Genomic DNA, 15,585 nt, shown 5'->3' on the forward strand with positions numbered 1-15,585 from the left:
GTGGTTATTGTGTGCGATTATAAATATTAAAGATCTTCAAAGTCGTTTTCCCATTAGGGAAACGCACTTCCAGGCCTAGTAATTCATCTGATATAAGGTTAAGAACCTGAAATCTCTCAACCAAGGAGTTCTTAACCCATATCAAAAGACCACCAGCAGCTCGACCTAGCGCTCCCTTTTTAGCCTCCACACTATAAGTATTATAACCTGCTCTATAAACTTTTTCCACTGCTCAAGTTTACTGTAGAATACATATATGAAATTTCTCCATTAAGGTGCACCAATCCAACTCTTTTAGTTTGGATTGAATACCTGCCACGTTCCATGAAAGAATTTCCAAGGTTTGCGTAGGATGGGCCACCTCCTTAATGATGTCCCTCACCTTGGGATCCTCTCTATCGCTAGCATAATCTGCCTGATATTCATCTGGAGGAATAGTATTAGTTAAAATTGAGCAAAGATCGACCGGTGGCACTACGCCGCCAGATAACACACACCATTTAATGCCCCAGGGGAGTCTAAGGTTATGCCAGGTGCAGATAAAAGTCAATCCTGGGCGTCTAAGCCTGAATACGAGTAAACGCCACCAGCCCCTGCTAACGATGGTTCAGTTCCCCAAGTGGCAGGCCTCCGGCTCCAAGTCCCACCTCTATTGATACCTTCATGGTTTATATCTAGGTGCTTGTAGAAATCACCAAGTGGAAGAATACTAATCCAACCTGCCCCACCCTGATTATTCCAGAATCTTTCTTCCTCTATCAGCCATTTTGCAAGTAGGTAGGATCTACAGTTGACTACAACACAATCACTTCCCACCTGTTTCACAGAGGGACCAACCCACTTAACTCTTCTCACAAACAAAATATCCCCGATATAGCTAAAAGAGAAATTTATGGATTTGGAAAGCCAATGGCATACCTTATTTTTAAGCTCGGGTATGTCTCTTTACGATGAATATCCAAAGATGGGACATTTTTAAGTTTCACCACATACGGTGAGCATTCAGGTGGAAGGTGAAGAGTTATCGCTTCGTCCCTAAAAGTAGTCCCTGGACTTTGTAGATAGACTTTGTTCCTCATGGAAGAGCCTATAGGCTCTCCTGCCAGGACAGTTTTACATAAAGGAGAGCAGTTTGACAAACCAGGCCCTGGGTCAATACGCCCTTTTGCCCGATTTTTCGAAGGATCAGGCATCCGTGGCTCTATTCGGAAATTTTTGGCTGTTGGAAGAAGGCCCAGAGAAGTAGGGGGTTTTGCTGGTATTTGGGCCAGCCCCTGATGAAACAAGGCACTACCTTCTTGCGCAGGTTTACTTATAGAACGGGAAACCAATTGCCCATCTACATTTAAAGCTGGTAGAGGAACCTCTGGTTTATTGGGAGGAGAAGGGGTACTAGGCACTGTTTTTTTAAAATTACAACTGCTAAATCTAATATCATCATTTTTAATTCCGCAATTTCTAAACAAACAGAACCTACCTCCTGTACCACATCTCTAAATGTCATAGGAGCAATATCACATGGTTCTGCGGAAATCTCAGTGACCTCAGGGTAAGTACATGGGCCTCCAGAGTGAAGATGTTCAGCATCCCCGCTTGGTGTATCTGTAAGCTCAGCAAAGGGCGGCGAAGCGGTTTGAACACACACCCACTGATGGCTCCAGACGACCCACTTCCGCCCCCTGGGAAATATCAAGAGGACTCCTCACCCTAGTACCCCTTTCACCCAGCTGAACAGGGTCTGCAGAAGACACAGAACCCAAGGCCTGTGAATTGTAGAGTCTCCGGAACATTTGGAGGATAGAGCGAGTATCACGGGAAGAAATAGTTAATTAAATCCCCCCGGTTACAGGGGGGGAGGGGCAGGTAGTCAGCTGGTGGCCCCCGCAGCGTCAGGCAGGCTCCCTTCACCAAACGATGTGTCTCCCGCGAAGCAGGAGGCGTGAGAAGTTTTTATAACCCCCGATTACAGGGGGGAGGGGAGGGTAGTCAGCTGGTGGACCCCGCAGCATCAGGCAGGCTCTCTTTACCAAACAATGCGTCTCCCGCGAAGCGGGAGGCGCGAGAAGTTTTTAAACCCCCGATTACAGGGGAGAGGGGCAGGTGGTCAGCTGGTGGCCCCCGCAGCATCAGGCAGGCTCCCTTCACCAAACGATGCGTGAGTAATAATTACTCTGGCCTTTATTCCAAGACTGTAGACAAATTAATAAAATGGAGGTAATTGCTGGCAGACTCCTGTTTCTGGAAACTAAGTTGGAAAGGATGGGTGAAAGAATGGACACAATGAAGGTCTTCCTCACTGCATTGGAATCTTCAATGGATGGGGTGTCGGATTTCTGAGACTGCTCTTTATGTATTTTACCAAATACAGAGATGCAATTGGAAGGTTTAGAAGAGACCAGAGAGCAATAAATGAGAAGGTGCACATGCTGTTGGTACCTTTGTGTCTAACCTGCTTGCAACGGGATGCACCTTGCAACATTGTTGCACACCGGGACTTTGCTGTTAACTGCACTTCCCTGCTGGTGTGGTACTTTATTCCCCGGGGATCATCAGTGTGAGAGGAGGCGGGCAAACGGTGAACAATGTGCTTAAAGAGCTCGGCTGCTCCCACGGATTGGTACATGCCTTGCAATATTGTTGTACACCAGGACTTTGCTGCTAACTGAACCTCCCTGCTAGGGTGGGTCTTTGTCCCCCAGAGATAATTGGTGTGGAGGAGGTGGTGAAACTGTGACAAACACGCTGAAAGCGCTCAGCTGCCCTTTTGGTGGGGATGTGTCTTGCAATATTGTTGCACATCAAGACTTTGCTTATAACTTATACTCCCTGCTGAGGTGGGACTTGTTCCCCCAGAGCTCATTGAAGTGAGAGGAGAGGAGTCAGCAAAACTGTGGCAACATGCTAAAAGCGCTCAGCTGTCCCAGTGGTGTGTTCTTTTGAACATTGTTGCATACTGGGACATTCCTGCAAACTACACCTCCCTGCTGGGGTGGGACTTTATTCCCTAAAGATCATCAGTGCCAGAGGCGGTTGTGAAACTGTGATCAACCTGCTAAAAGTGCTCAGCTGCCCATGCAGCACGGGGCGTGCCTTGCAACGTTGTTGCACACCAGGACTTTGCTTAACTGCACCTCCCCTGCTGGGGTGGGACTTCGTCCCCCAGAGACCATCAGTACAAGAGGAGGAGGAGAAACTGTGACCAACGTGTTAAAAATGCTCAACTGCTTCACTGCGAGGGATGTGCCTTTCAACATTGTTGCACACCGGTAATTTGCTCTTAACTGCACCTTTCTGCTGGGGTGGTACTTCATCCCCCAGAGATCATCAGTGTGAGAGGAGGCAAGGAAACTGTGGCCAACATGCTAAATTTGTGCAGCTGATCCCACGGTGTGAGACATGCACAGTACACTCCCGGGCAGGTGAAGACTGGGGCCAAGACCGGATCCGTCAGCAGACATAGGAGGCTGGGCTGGAACCTTTTTCCTGCAAGGTAAAGCAGACTAGTATTTTCTTCTGGCATACACACCTCCCAATAGGCAAAAGAAAGTTAAAGACAGAAATCCTGGGGGCAGACATTATTACCGCCATAGATTCCTTTCTGGTGAGGGTAGCGAGTGCCACCTCATAAGAGATTGGATTGATGGAAAAGAGACTTTCTGTGGAGATTCTAAGAAAAAATGTTGGCCTTATCCCCCAAGCTGACATTTAGATGGTGGCTAGCCAATTGCTGGAACCAACGCCTTTGGCAGTCATTACTCATTTAGTTGATGTGGAGGACCCTTTTGACCGAGACAACACACCCCCGAGGAAGCTCCTGTTAAAAAGAAGAAGGGAGCTGGGGTAAGAGAGTGTCATCAAGCGGAAAAGGAGTGGTTGCTTCTCTGGACATGAGCGTTGACTCTAAAATGGATCTGGCCCTAGATATGTTACTCTCTAAGTTTGAGATATTTCTAAAAGGTTTGCTGGGACCCATAATGTTGCGTTTAGAAGGGATTGAGGCTAAGCTATGTTGGTATATCCATCCTAAGACTGGTGTTGCAAGAGAGGTTTCTCATGACAAGGTTTTCGCTGCCTTACCTAAGGGCCTCAGCAGTTCTGTTGATGTTGTTTGTGTCAAGGGAATCGGTGGTGCTAGGGGGATGCCAGAAGGGTCTAGCCATATGGTGCCAGAGGGTCAGAATGCTTCACCACCCCTGGAAGGGAGTGAGATTGGGACTTACCATGCCACCCAGGTCAAAAGTGCAATTGGGCAAGAGGCCAGTCACCAGTATAGGGGCAGAGAACATAATGCACCTCACTTAATAAGTCACCTACTGCATGGATGGGTGAAGCCACTTTATTGCACCTCCCAATGAATTGGCACCTTTAGTTGGAGTACTAACAGGGTTACCTCCCATCAAACATGATGTGAGGGAAATAACAACAGATCTTATGCCTAAGGTAAAACACTGATGTGATAAGACCCTAGTGAATGGGCATTTTCTGTCCCATCACATTATAATGGTGAGAAGAGCTGGATGGGTGGTACGTAAGGTGAAGAACGTTGGGGGGGAATTGCATTATAATTAACTTAAGACACCCCAGATTCACTAGATTCCAAGTTCAGAGCAGTTTCCTTATGCAGGACAAGGCCACAGGGATCGGGGTTTTTCCCCTTCAGCGCGTTCATCCTCCCCACCATTGCCAGACAGTTGGCACAGGCCAGTCCGTCCAGAGGTCCTAAGCGATGGCACAGGGAGCGGCCCCGAGGATGAGTTTAACACTAGAGAATTGGCTTGCGCCGCTGTGCAGGCTAGATGTTAACAGCTGACTGAAACTGCAACATGCTGGACCCACTAGCCCCAGGGCACCTCGAGTGAGCATACCGCTTTGTTTATGTTCATGGGTTTTCACTAGTCCTCATTGAAAGTTATGACATGGAATATCACTGAGGTAAAATGATGTTATGGCTGGAATTTTTTGGGGGATCCCAATTGTGACCATGCAGGAATCTTGGGAAAAAGAAAATTCCTTTTATGTCGATGGCCTTCTCTTAATTTTGCATCACATTCACACTTGGTGCATGCAAAAGGTGGCCTTATTCTGGTCTCCCTCAAGATTCTTTGCACCCCATCTCTGTTGGCAACCTATTCGCCCAATGTGCTGGCTGTGGAGTTGGTATTCAAAAATAATACTCCCTTGCTGGTGGTGAATTGTCAAATCTCACCTATTTTGTTTTCGCAGGAACGTCATGGATCTGAGGTATGGTCCTCAACTTTGCCAATTCACCACTTGCTACCGACACTTAATCACTGCCAGGTAGCAATGGTAATCCGGGGACGAAGGGAAACAATTCAAGGAATAAAAGGAAAGAAACACAATATGTTCTTCAGCACCACAGGAACCGTCTGGAAGATGATATGCTCTGAATAAGAACAGGGTAGCAATTACAAGAGTGATATTATATCTATTAGCCTATTGTATCTCTTACTTCTTCTTGTAAAACTACTTTGAGTTTCCCTTCTTCTATGTGTATTGTGTAATTTCTTGTGCAATGGTGTAGAACAATCTCTGGTGCTAGGAATAAAACAGAATAAAATAAATACAATAACCTTCTGTCTCGTAATAGACTAAAGGTATGAATAAGCTTTACTTATTTATTTATTTATTTATTTATTTATTTGCGTGTTTGTAAAGCGCTGTGAATAAACTCCCGTAGGTGTATCTCCGCGCTGATAACGACCAGTAGAACTGACAGTAGAAACAATGAAATTAAATTAAATGCAGTATAAGCTCCTATGATCCAACAGATGCTAATTAAAATAAGTTAAAAAGGAAGGTTTTTAAGTATTTCCTAAATTGAAGATGGTTATGGCATTGTCTCAATGAGAGCAGGAGTGTATTCCAAAGACTGGGGCCTACTACGGACAAAGCCCTACCACCTAGCCTTGATTTGGTTATCTTTGGGACACTCAGTAGCAACTGGTCGCTAGATCTAAGAGCGCGGGTAGGGACATAAGGGACACATTTCCTGGCAAGATATTCTGGTCCCAATTGATTAAGGCCCTTGTGTATAATACAGCAGGTCTTAAACTTCACTCGCAAGCGTATTGGTAACCAGTGAAGTTTATGAAGTAATGGTTTTGAAGGGGATCTAGGGGGTGCATTTAGCACCAGCCTAGCTGCTGTATTTTGCACCACCTGTAGGTGATCCAAAACCTTCTCATTTGCACCTGCCAAAAGACCGTTACAATAATCAAGGCGACTTATAATCAGCGCCTGAACTAAGGTCTTCCTATAGGAGTCAGGGAGAAAAGGAAAGATTTTACGAAGGAGACCAATCACATGAAAGCAAGATCCTACAGTAGTATTAACATTTTGCTTCATGGACAGCTCCGGCTCCAGTCTGACTCCTAAGTTCTTGATTATTGCCTTTGGCTCAGGAACTGGGCCCAAATCAGGAGGCCACCAGTCGGGGGACCATTGAACCCTGGCTTCCCCGAAGAGCATCACCTCTGTCTTTCCAACATTACATTGGAGAAAGTTGGACGACATCTACCTTGCGACTGCCTTCATCCCATCAGAAAATGATTGAATAATTTCTGGGGTAAGATGTTTGAAGGGGAAGAGCAGCTGCGTATCGTCTGCGTAGGACACTGGGTGGAAGCCAAAAGCTCTAGTAACATCTGCCAAGGGAGCCACATAGGTATTAAATAAAGTCGGGCTCAAGCAAGAGCCCTGCGGTACTCCCTTGTTAATGCTAACTTCTTCCGACCTAAACTCACCCATGGTGACAGATTGGGTGCGGTTGGAAAGAAAGCTCTTGATCCAGTCCAGGGCCCTACCGCCGATACCACTCACAGACAGGCGTTCGATCAGAATGGCATGAGAGATCGTATCAAACGCTGCCGATAAATCTAGCAGCACCAGGACAACAGAATAACCCCTGTCCTGGTACAGCCGCAGATCGTCCGTTATCGACAGCAAGGCCGTTTCAGTGCTAAATTTTGGCCTGAAACCTGACTGTGATGGATCGAGACTACCAGATTGTTCTAGGTAGGTGGATAGATGTTTATTGGTGTGCTTTTCAGTAATCTTCCCTAAAAATGGCAAAAGGGAGATAGGCCTCAGGTTAGACATGTTGGTCCAAGGAATAGATGTATTCTTCCTAATGGGTCTGACTAGGGCTTTTGACTGTTTATGTACCTATTCCTAATGTAGCTCGCTGAAAATATTCCAAGTGAAAGTAACTGAATGTAAAATAAAATCTCCTTAATGCAGGTACTGAATTACTTGATGCTTTGTTTCTTTCTTTAGATACCAGAAACAAGAAAAGAGCGAGTTCCACAGCGCAGGAGCACTGGATTAGGTAAGTAATGTAAAAATAATAGCATAAATATAGACAGCGCAGGAGAGCTGTTACCATGTAAACCAGAAGGAATTGTGATTTAAATGTCTTCTTTTCCTTTGAAATGCAGGTCTGAAAGTCTAGTGGTTCCAGAAAGCTGAGAAGAAATACTGGTGCTAGAAATGGCCCGCAAACACCAAGACTGAAGAGGGTCCACCTTAAACGAGATGAGAGAAGCCTCCACGATGGATAAAGATGCCGTATAACCGCCCGCTGAGAAGCCCCGGAGAGTACAGCCTCAGGAAACACACAGCAGGTAAGTGAACGACCATCCGAAAAAGAAAGCAAAGCAAAAGCCGCTTACGAAAAGGCCGGTTATGACTCACTCTGCCTTTCCCGCGCATGCGCAATAGAGCTCAGCGCCCATCTTTGTCATTTTTACAATTGCATGTGTGGTAGTTCTATCCTCACTCGCAGCCGTACTTGCGCATGCCTGACGTTAGTTTTTATAGCTTTTTTGATAGGAGCAAAGTGCCAGAATACGTCCTCGTGCTGAAGCACTTTTTGGAAAGCTTTGGGGAGCATAAACCCTGAGGCAACCCTGAGGACTGCAGTGGGCCTCCAACGTCTCCTGGATGCTTTAATTGACTTCATGGATACATTAGATCTTTCAACTAATTAAAAGTCACATAGAATGAAGATTGGTCGATGGAAGGCAGTTGGGATTAAGTTTTTTGGTAAAGGGGCCAAACTAACTAAAGTTTCTACTTTCCCTTATTTGAGGTGTACTTTTTGATGATAGAGGATCATGAACTCTGCAAAAATCCCTCACAAAGAGCATTTTAATGCGAGTAGTTGGTGCAACCATGGAGTTTGCAAAGAGGCTTGGAGCTAAACCAGTGCGGACCCTAGTTAAGGTTTACCGAAAAAAGTGTATCACAATGAGAAGCTATGAGTGCGATGTCTGGAGTACAAAGACGTTAGTGAGCTCCAGGTGGTTGAAAAATATTTTTTTATGTAGACTTCTTGTGGTTCCTGCAAGCTCCCCATCATTTATGCTTCACAAATAGATGGGGTGGGGTATATCACTGATCCTATTGTGCTAGTACCTGTTATGCGATGGATTACAATTTGGTCCAGTCCCTCTCTTAAACGTAATCAACTTGTGATTGAGGACTGTAGATTACTTGAGGGAGAACTGCATATACTCTGGCTTGGGTATGTGAAGGGCATGCTGGTGAGTGTGGGTCATACATAATTATTTACTATTCCTAAGCCCTTATGGCCAAGGGAGTTGCTAAACTTAAAAACATATGTTTCTCTCGAGACGTCAATGTGTAATAGAGTAAAGGGAACTTTTTAAACCTACTGTGAAACAATGCATTTTATTGACCAATTGTTCCCACAGAGAAACATACATGATGATTTTCAGACTGTACTTCATCACTTTTTGTTGACATTGGTTCTAAACTGTTAGGAAGGAGTTTCACAAGTTGAGAGATTTTAACCTGTGTCCATGCATCATTTTTTCTGAGCAAGACACCGTCACCCAGATGCATGAAGCACCCACTCTGCGAATCCTAAATTGCGAAAAATACCGAATCGCAAACCAGAATTCGCAGAATGGGATGCATCACCAAAATCGGTAAAAATCTGCGAATCGCAACTGGCCGCAATCGCCATATGCGATTTTGCCAAAATCAGTATAAAATCGGAGAATTGGCTGTTTCCCAACCCCAAATTGCGATTTCGCAAATACCGAAATCGCAAAAGCGATCTCGCAGATTGCGACATCGCAAAAACGGGAAGTCACATTTTGAGCACAATAATGACATCACTGCTCTATGCTTAATTGGATCACAGAGCTGGATAGAGGAGGAGGCAGAGCACTGAGCTCCAAGAGACACACCCTGCAGTCCCAATACAGGATACATATTGACATCACAATGTCCCAGGAAGCTGCAGGACCCAGTGAAACAGCCAGGAAGCGCAGAATCAAGTTCTCTGAAAAAGAACTGGAGTACTTGATAGAGGAAGTCAGCAGGGACCATGACCAGCTGTTTGGGCAGCTGTCCCGGAAGGTGCCCGAGGCTACCAAAAGGCGCATCTGGCTGCGCATCAAGGCCAAGGTCAACGCGGTGGGAGTCATGAACCGGTCCATCGATGACCTAAAAAAGTGGTGGTATGACCTCAGAGGCCGGGCCAAGGAGCGCATTGTGGAGAGACTGGGGGAGAGACTGGCCACGGGAGGAGGCGACTCCACAGTCCCCGAGAACACACCAATGGAGGACCTAGTGGAGGACACCATCAACCCTGCAGCCTGCGAGGGGGTCACTCAACTGGACACCTCCCGCGCCACACACCAATCACAAGGTAAGAGTCACACAACTGCGACCCAGTCCCCTAACAATGCCCATGCCCCCTTAGCCAACCATATTTGGAACCCCAGTAATCCAGTCCCTGCCCCTTCCAAACGCCCAAATGCATTGTGGGACCTGTAGTGTGACAATGTGCCCTGATAGCCACACACAGTCAGAATAGTCAAGTGAAACATACCCCTAAAGCCAGTCAGGGAATGCCAGCCTGCATGCATGTTGCTACATCCCAGGTGCCTGAATCACATTATTAATCATGCACTCATTCACATCACAGGTGCTGCAGATGCTGAGACGTCTGACAGTGAGACACTCCACTTTGTGGAGACACCTGAAGAGACGGAGGAAGAGAGCCAACCAGCACCAGCACCTGGAGCAGCATCTTCCCAAAGACAGAGGGCCACCCCTGCAGCCATATGAGGAACATAACCTCATCAGTCGGCAAGCATGGCAGTGGAGCAGATCTCACCCCCAACCAGGAGGCAGACATGACGCACAGCAACTGTTCGGTCCCAGGCACGCAGCAGGCTGAGGCAGCAGCGCTCTGTGGCCACCCCAGCAGACATGGAGCAATAGGCACATAACCTAGGCCTTGGTATTGAGGCTTGGATGTTTGCAGTGCACCGCAAGCAGGCACAGCACATGGCAGCAATGCAGCTGCAGCTCTACAAAACTGCACGCAATATTAATCAACTCACTGAGAGTGTGCAGGAGCTAACCGCAACCATCAAGGAGAGCAACCAACTGATGGTGGCGCAGCAGGACATCACACGCAGATGCCACAGGCCGCTGCTGACACAGCTATCAGCCTACACGCGCTCAAACCACCTGATTGGGAACGCCACTTCCCAGCTGTCGCGCAGGTCACTGGCCATGCAGATACAGATGGTACAATGCTGTGCAGATGTTGCAAGGGCCCTGGAGCAGGTCACCACCACTGTGGAGAACCAACAGGTGGCCAGCCATGGCCATGCAAGGGGGGGGATGATGCCAGTGAGGGGACATCTAGCCTCAGCAGCCTGTCTGTGCCGGTGCAACAATAAAAGCGCCGCAGTTCCCGGCCCAACGCTGCATCACGGCAGGACACTCCCAACGTGGAGGTTGAGAGGCGACAGGGTGCATCAGGCAGGAGGCGCCAGTGTCTGTACATTTCCGGCAGTGCCATGGTGAGGTAGCCACGCACGCCTGCTCAGGATACAAGAGCCTGTATGTCTCAATACAGTAGCACAAATCTTTGCAGATTTAAAGCACATCGAGAGCTTGTTAATTACACCAAAGATTTATTTTGAACACAAATCTTCCTCATGTCATTCAATTATGTGGCATGCATGAGTCCAGTGTTGTGTGAGGGGTATGGGTGCACTAGAAATAGTTCAGTGTGATGTTGGCGCGGCGCCTGTGTCCTTCAGCAGGATTCTCCCCGAGTGCATGATGCACATGTGCAGGTGGCAGGTTGTCCCCCTCCGACTCACTACCAGACACCTCCACAGGTATCCTCCGCTTGGTGGCAAAATTGTGGAGTATGGCAAACACGGCCACGATGCGGCAGCAGACCTCAGGCCGGTATTTGAGGGCCCCGCCAGTCATGTGAGGGATGCGGAATCAACTCTTTAACAAGGCAAAAGTCCGCTCTATCACATTTCTGGTGTGTATATGCGCAGCATTGTACCGCCGTTCCTGTGGTGTAGCAGGGCTAAGGTATGGGGTGAGGAGGTATTCACAGAGGCCGTAGGCGCTGTCACCTGATAGGAGGAGCAGAGGGTCAGTGCCTGTTATGCGCAGCAACATGGTCTTCACATACTGTATGTGGGCATGTGTATGGGATGTCCCTCGCAAAATTCCCCCCTGGCCAAGCGGGTGAGTATGCCGCTGTGCTAGAAGATGAACGAATCATGCGTGATCCCCGGGTATTGTGCCACAATGTCCGTGATGATGGTCTTCGAATTGCAGACCACCTAGATGTTGAGGGAGTGGTATGACTTGCGGTTCCAGTACATGTATTCGGACTCTGCGGGTGGACAGATGTGAATGTGGGTGCAGTCGATGCAGCCAATTACATGGGGGAAATGAGCGGTCTGATAAAAGTCCAGTTTTGTTTGCATTAAGGCCTGTTGGGTTGTTGGGAAGGTGATATAGTGGTTTATCAGGCCCAGCATGACGTCCAGGAAAGTCTGTAGGCAGCATGACATTGTGCTCTGTGATATACTACCTGTAACAGTGACTATCCCCTGGAAGCTGCCGGAGGACAGGCGGTGCAGGTAGCACAGGACCTGGACATGGGTGGGCACGGCATTGGTCCTCCGTGTTGGGTGCTGCATCAGGGGGTCAAGGTCTCTGATGAGCTTCTTTATCATTGCCCCATTGAGCCTGTATTTGGAGTTGATCTCCTCTTCAGTATGGCCCAGGAGTGTAATCCGCAGCCGGAAGATGCGTTCCTGGATCCAGCGTCGGTTCTGGGCTGCAGCCTGGAGCCTCAGCTGCCTTGCCACGATGTAGAGACCTGGCATTGTGAATTTCCTCATGCTCCTACTGAGTCTCCTTAAGTGTGTTTGATTTACCCAACACCTGTTTCTTGTTTGCCATTTTTTTTTCACCAATTGGACTTCATGGTTACCAACTGGTTTTGCTTCTCCTTAAATTGTGACTCGTATTTAGTGATTAATGGTATTTTCGCAATTTGCGATTTATGATGAATGGGAATAGCGATTTATTAGCGAATTCGCAATTTGTTTGCGAATTCGCTATTGATTTTGCTAAATGTGTGGGTAATCGCTGTTAAGGAATCGCAATGGGGTTACCAAATGGTTTTGCGATTCTTTGTTTTGCGAATTCGCTATTTACTGCCTTTGTACTTGATGCATTGCGGAAGAGGAAATTGCAATCACAATAGCTGTTTCGCAGCGATTGCGATCGCAATATCGCTTGATGCATCTGTGCCCATGTATTTTATATTCTTCAGTGATTTTTATTGTACACTAAGGCATAGATTTATTATTCCCTTGTTACGAGGCAATCAATGTGCACAAGTGAATCCAGCTTTGCTGTATTTACCAATTCTACCCACTCCCTTGGTCTATTTGGGGTTGCAAGCGACTTTTCTGGTGCCCTTAGACTCAAGAAAAAGATATTTATTACTAGGGGACTTTTTAATTAATGAGCTGTTTTTCTTACTGTTTTACTGATGATACTGTGCTATTATATTTGTTTGGATGCATTGTATTTGTATGTATATACTTTTCTTTATTTTTAATCATATTTGAATCTAATGGCAATTGACATTTTGTGGTTTTGAATGACCAAATAAAGTTTTATGAGTATTTTAAATATGTTATTTATTTATTTCACCGGCGAAACCGACTTGCAAGGAAATAAATCTATTACCTCCTTTGAACTGCCTAACAATTAAGGATGTGACTCATGCAAGTCAGGGTTTCTCATGACATGTCATAAAACAGAGATCAGGTTTTAGCCTGACTGAAGGAAACTGATCATTTTTAATCTGCAATGAATGTAGTGTAAAGTTAATTTTGGAAAGGAGAATGTTACTCTAATAGTACTTTTACATGTCATTAAATGTTGAACCTTACTCTGAGGTTCATAAATAATATCCGCACGGACAAACTTTTTATTATTAATTTACATTTTAAATTAATAGCAGTAACATAGTCTGTTCTTATTTATAAATAGTACTATTAAGTTGTTAAAAACAATACAATGTAAAGAAACATTAAAGCAGAAAAGAGCTAGTCATAAAATATTTTAAATTGCTCTTCGCCAATTCACTCTAAACATATTTAAGCAGTGTTTGCTTTAGTTGTGTTATGGTAGTAGTATTTGGAATCACATATATATGTGCACTGTGACTATATAGGTCCCATTGTAATAGAAATAGTTAAACACGCTAATGGGTTTGAGAGGAGACAACAAAATAATATTGTATCATGTTTAACATCGTTTCGTAAATCAATAAAACTTAAAATAAATGAAATAGGACAATCTGTGCTTTATTTTTTTGTTGCTTAAATCTCTATACCATGAAGGTCTTTCGTGTTTCCTAGCTGAACATGCTATCACTGCATCGTTACAGGACAGACAATCCTGGAACAGGTGAACTTAGGGCTTGGTGTGGGTGAAATCTGTTCTTTTTCTGCCTACTTGAGGACGGAGCATCTGAACCAATCAAACACTCACACCCAGTCAACAGATCTGGGTTTAATCCATCGCCGTTCTTTAGCCCACTCTGCCACCCCAGTTCAGACATGGCCATATGCAAATCAATGCGACCCTGTGCCTCATGGGAACAGTCCAGCCCGAACTGCCAAGCCATGCCTTCCCTGGACCGGAAACAAGCTTCCTAGGACTGGTTTCCGCATTTCAGCCGTCTTCAGCCAGGCTTGCTTGAATCCAGTGGCAAAGTGAGCAATGGACTCACGTCTGAGCATACCCTGCCAACTTATGGCAAACAAAGCGGTACAAAATGGGGTGGTGATGGACGGAGCATCTGAACCAATCAAACACTCACACCCAGTCAACAGATCTGGGTTTAATCCATCGCTGTTCTTTAGCCCACTCTGCCACCCCAGTTCAGACATGGCCATATGCAAATCAGCCCGACCCTGTGCCTCATGGGAACAGTCCAGCCCGAACTGCCAAGCCATGCCTTCCCTGGACCGGAAACAAGCTTCCTAGGACCGGTTTCTGGCATTTAAGCCGTCTTCAGCCAGGCTTGCTTGAATCCAGTGGCAAAATGAGCAAAGGACTCACGTCTGAGCATACCCTGCCAACTTATGGCAAACAAAGCGGTACAAAAGGGGGTGGTGATGGACGGAGTATCTGAACCAATCAAACACTCACACCCAGTCAACAGATCTGGGTTTAATCCATCGCCATTCTTCAGCCCACTCTGCCACCCCAGTTTAGACATGGCCTTATGCAAATCAGTCCGACCCTGTGCCTCATGGGAACAGTGCAGCCCAAACTGCCAAGCCATGCCTTCCCTGGACCGGAAACAAGCTTCCTAGGACCGGTTTCTGGCATTTCAGCCGCCTTCAGCCAGGCTTGCTTGAATCCAGTGGCAAAATGAGCAAGGGACTCACGTCTGAGCATACCCTGCCAACTTATGGCGAACAAAGCGGTACAAAAGGGGTTGTGATCAGACTGATTTTCATATGGCCATGCCTGAACTGGGGTGGCAGAGTGGGCTAAAGAACGGCGATGGAGTAAACCCAGAACTGTTGACTGGGTGTGAGTGTTTGATTGGTTCAGATGCTCCGTTCATCACCACCCCTTTTTGTACCGTTTTGTTCGCCATAAGTTGGCAGGGTATGCTCAGACGTGAGTCCTTTGCTCACTTTGCCACTGGATTCAAGCAAGCCTGGCTGAAGACGGCTGAAATGCCAGAAACCGGTCCTAGGAAGCTTGTTTCCGGTCCAGGGAAGGCATGGCTTGGCAGTTCGGGCTGGACTGTTCCCATGAGGCACAGTGTCAGACTGATTTGCATATGGCCATGTCTGAACTGGGGTGGCAGAGTGGGCTAAAGAACGGCGATGGATTAAACCCAGATCTGTTAACTGGGTGTGAGTGTTTGATTGGTTCGGATGCTCCGTCCATCACCACCCCTTTTGTACCGCTTTGTTCGCCATAAGTTGGCAGGGTATGCTCAGACGTGAGTCCAGTGCTCACTTTGCCACTGGATTCAAGCAAGCCTGGCTGAAGACGGCTGAAATGCCAGAAACCGGTCCTAGGAAGTTTGTTTCCGGTCCAGGGAAGGCATGGCTTGGCAGTTCGGGCTGGACTGTTCCCATGAGGCACATGGTCAGACTGATTTGCATATGGCCATGTCTGCACTGGGGTGGCAGAGTGGGCTAAAGAACGGCGATGGAT

This window comes from Lissotriton helveticus, chromosome 12 (assembly GCF_964261635.1).
Source record: "Lissotriton helveticus chromosome 12, aLisHel1.1, whole genome shotgun sequence".
NCBI classification, from domain to species: Eukaryota; Metazoa; Chordata; class Amphibia; order Caudata; family Salamandridae; genus Lissotriton; species Lissotriton helveticus.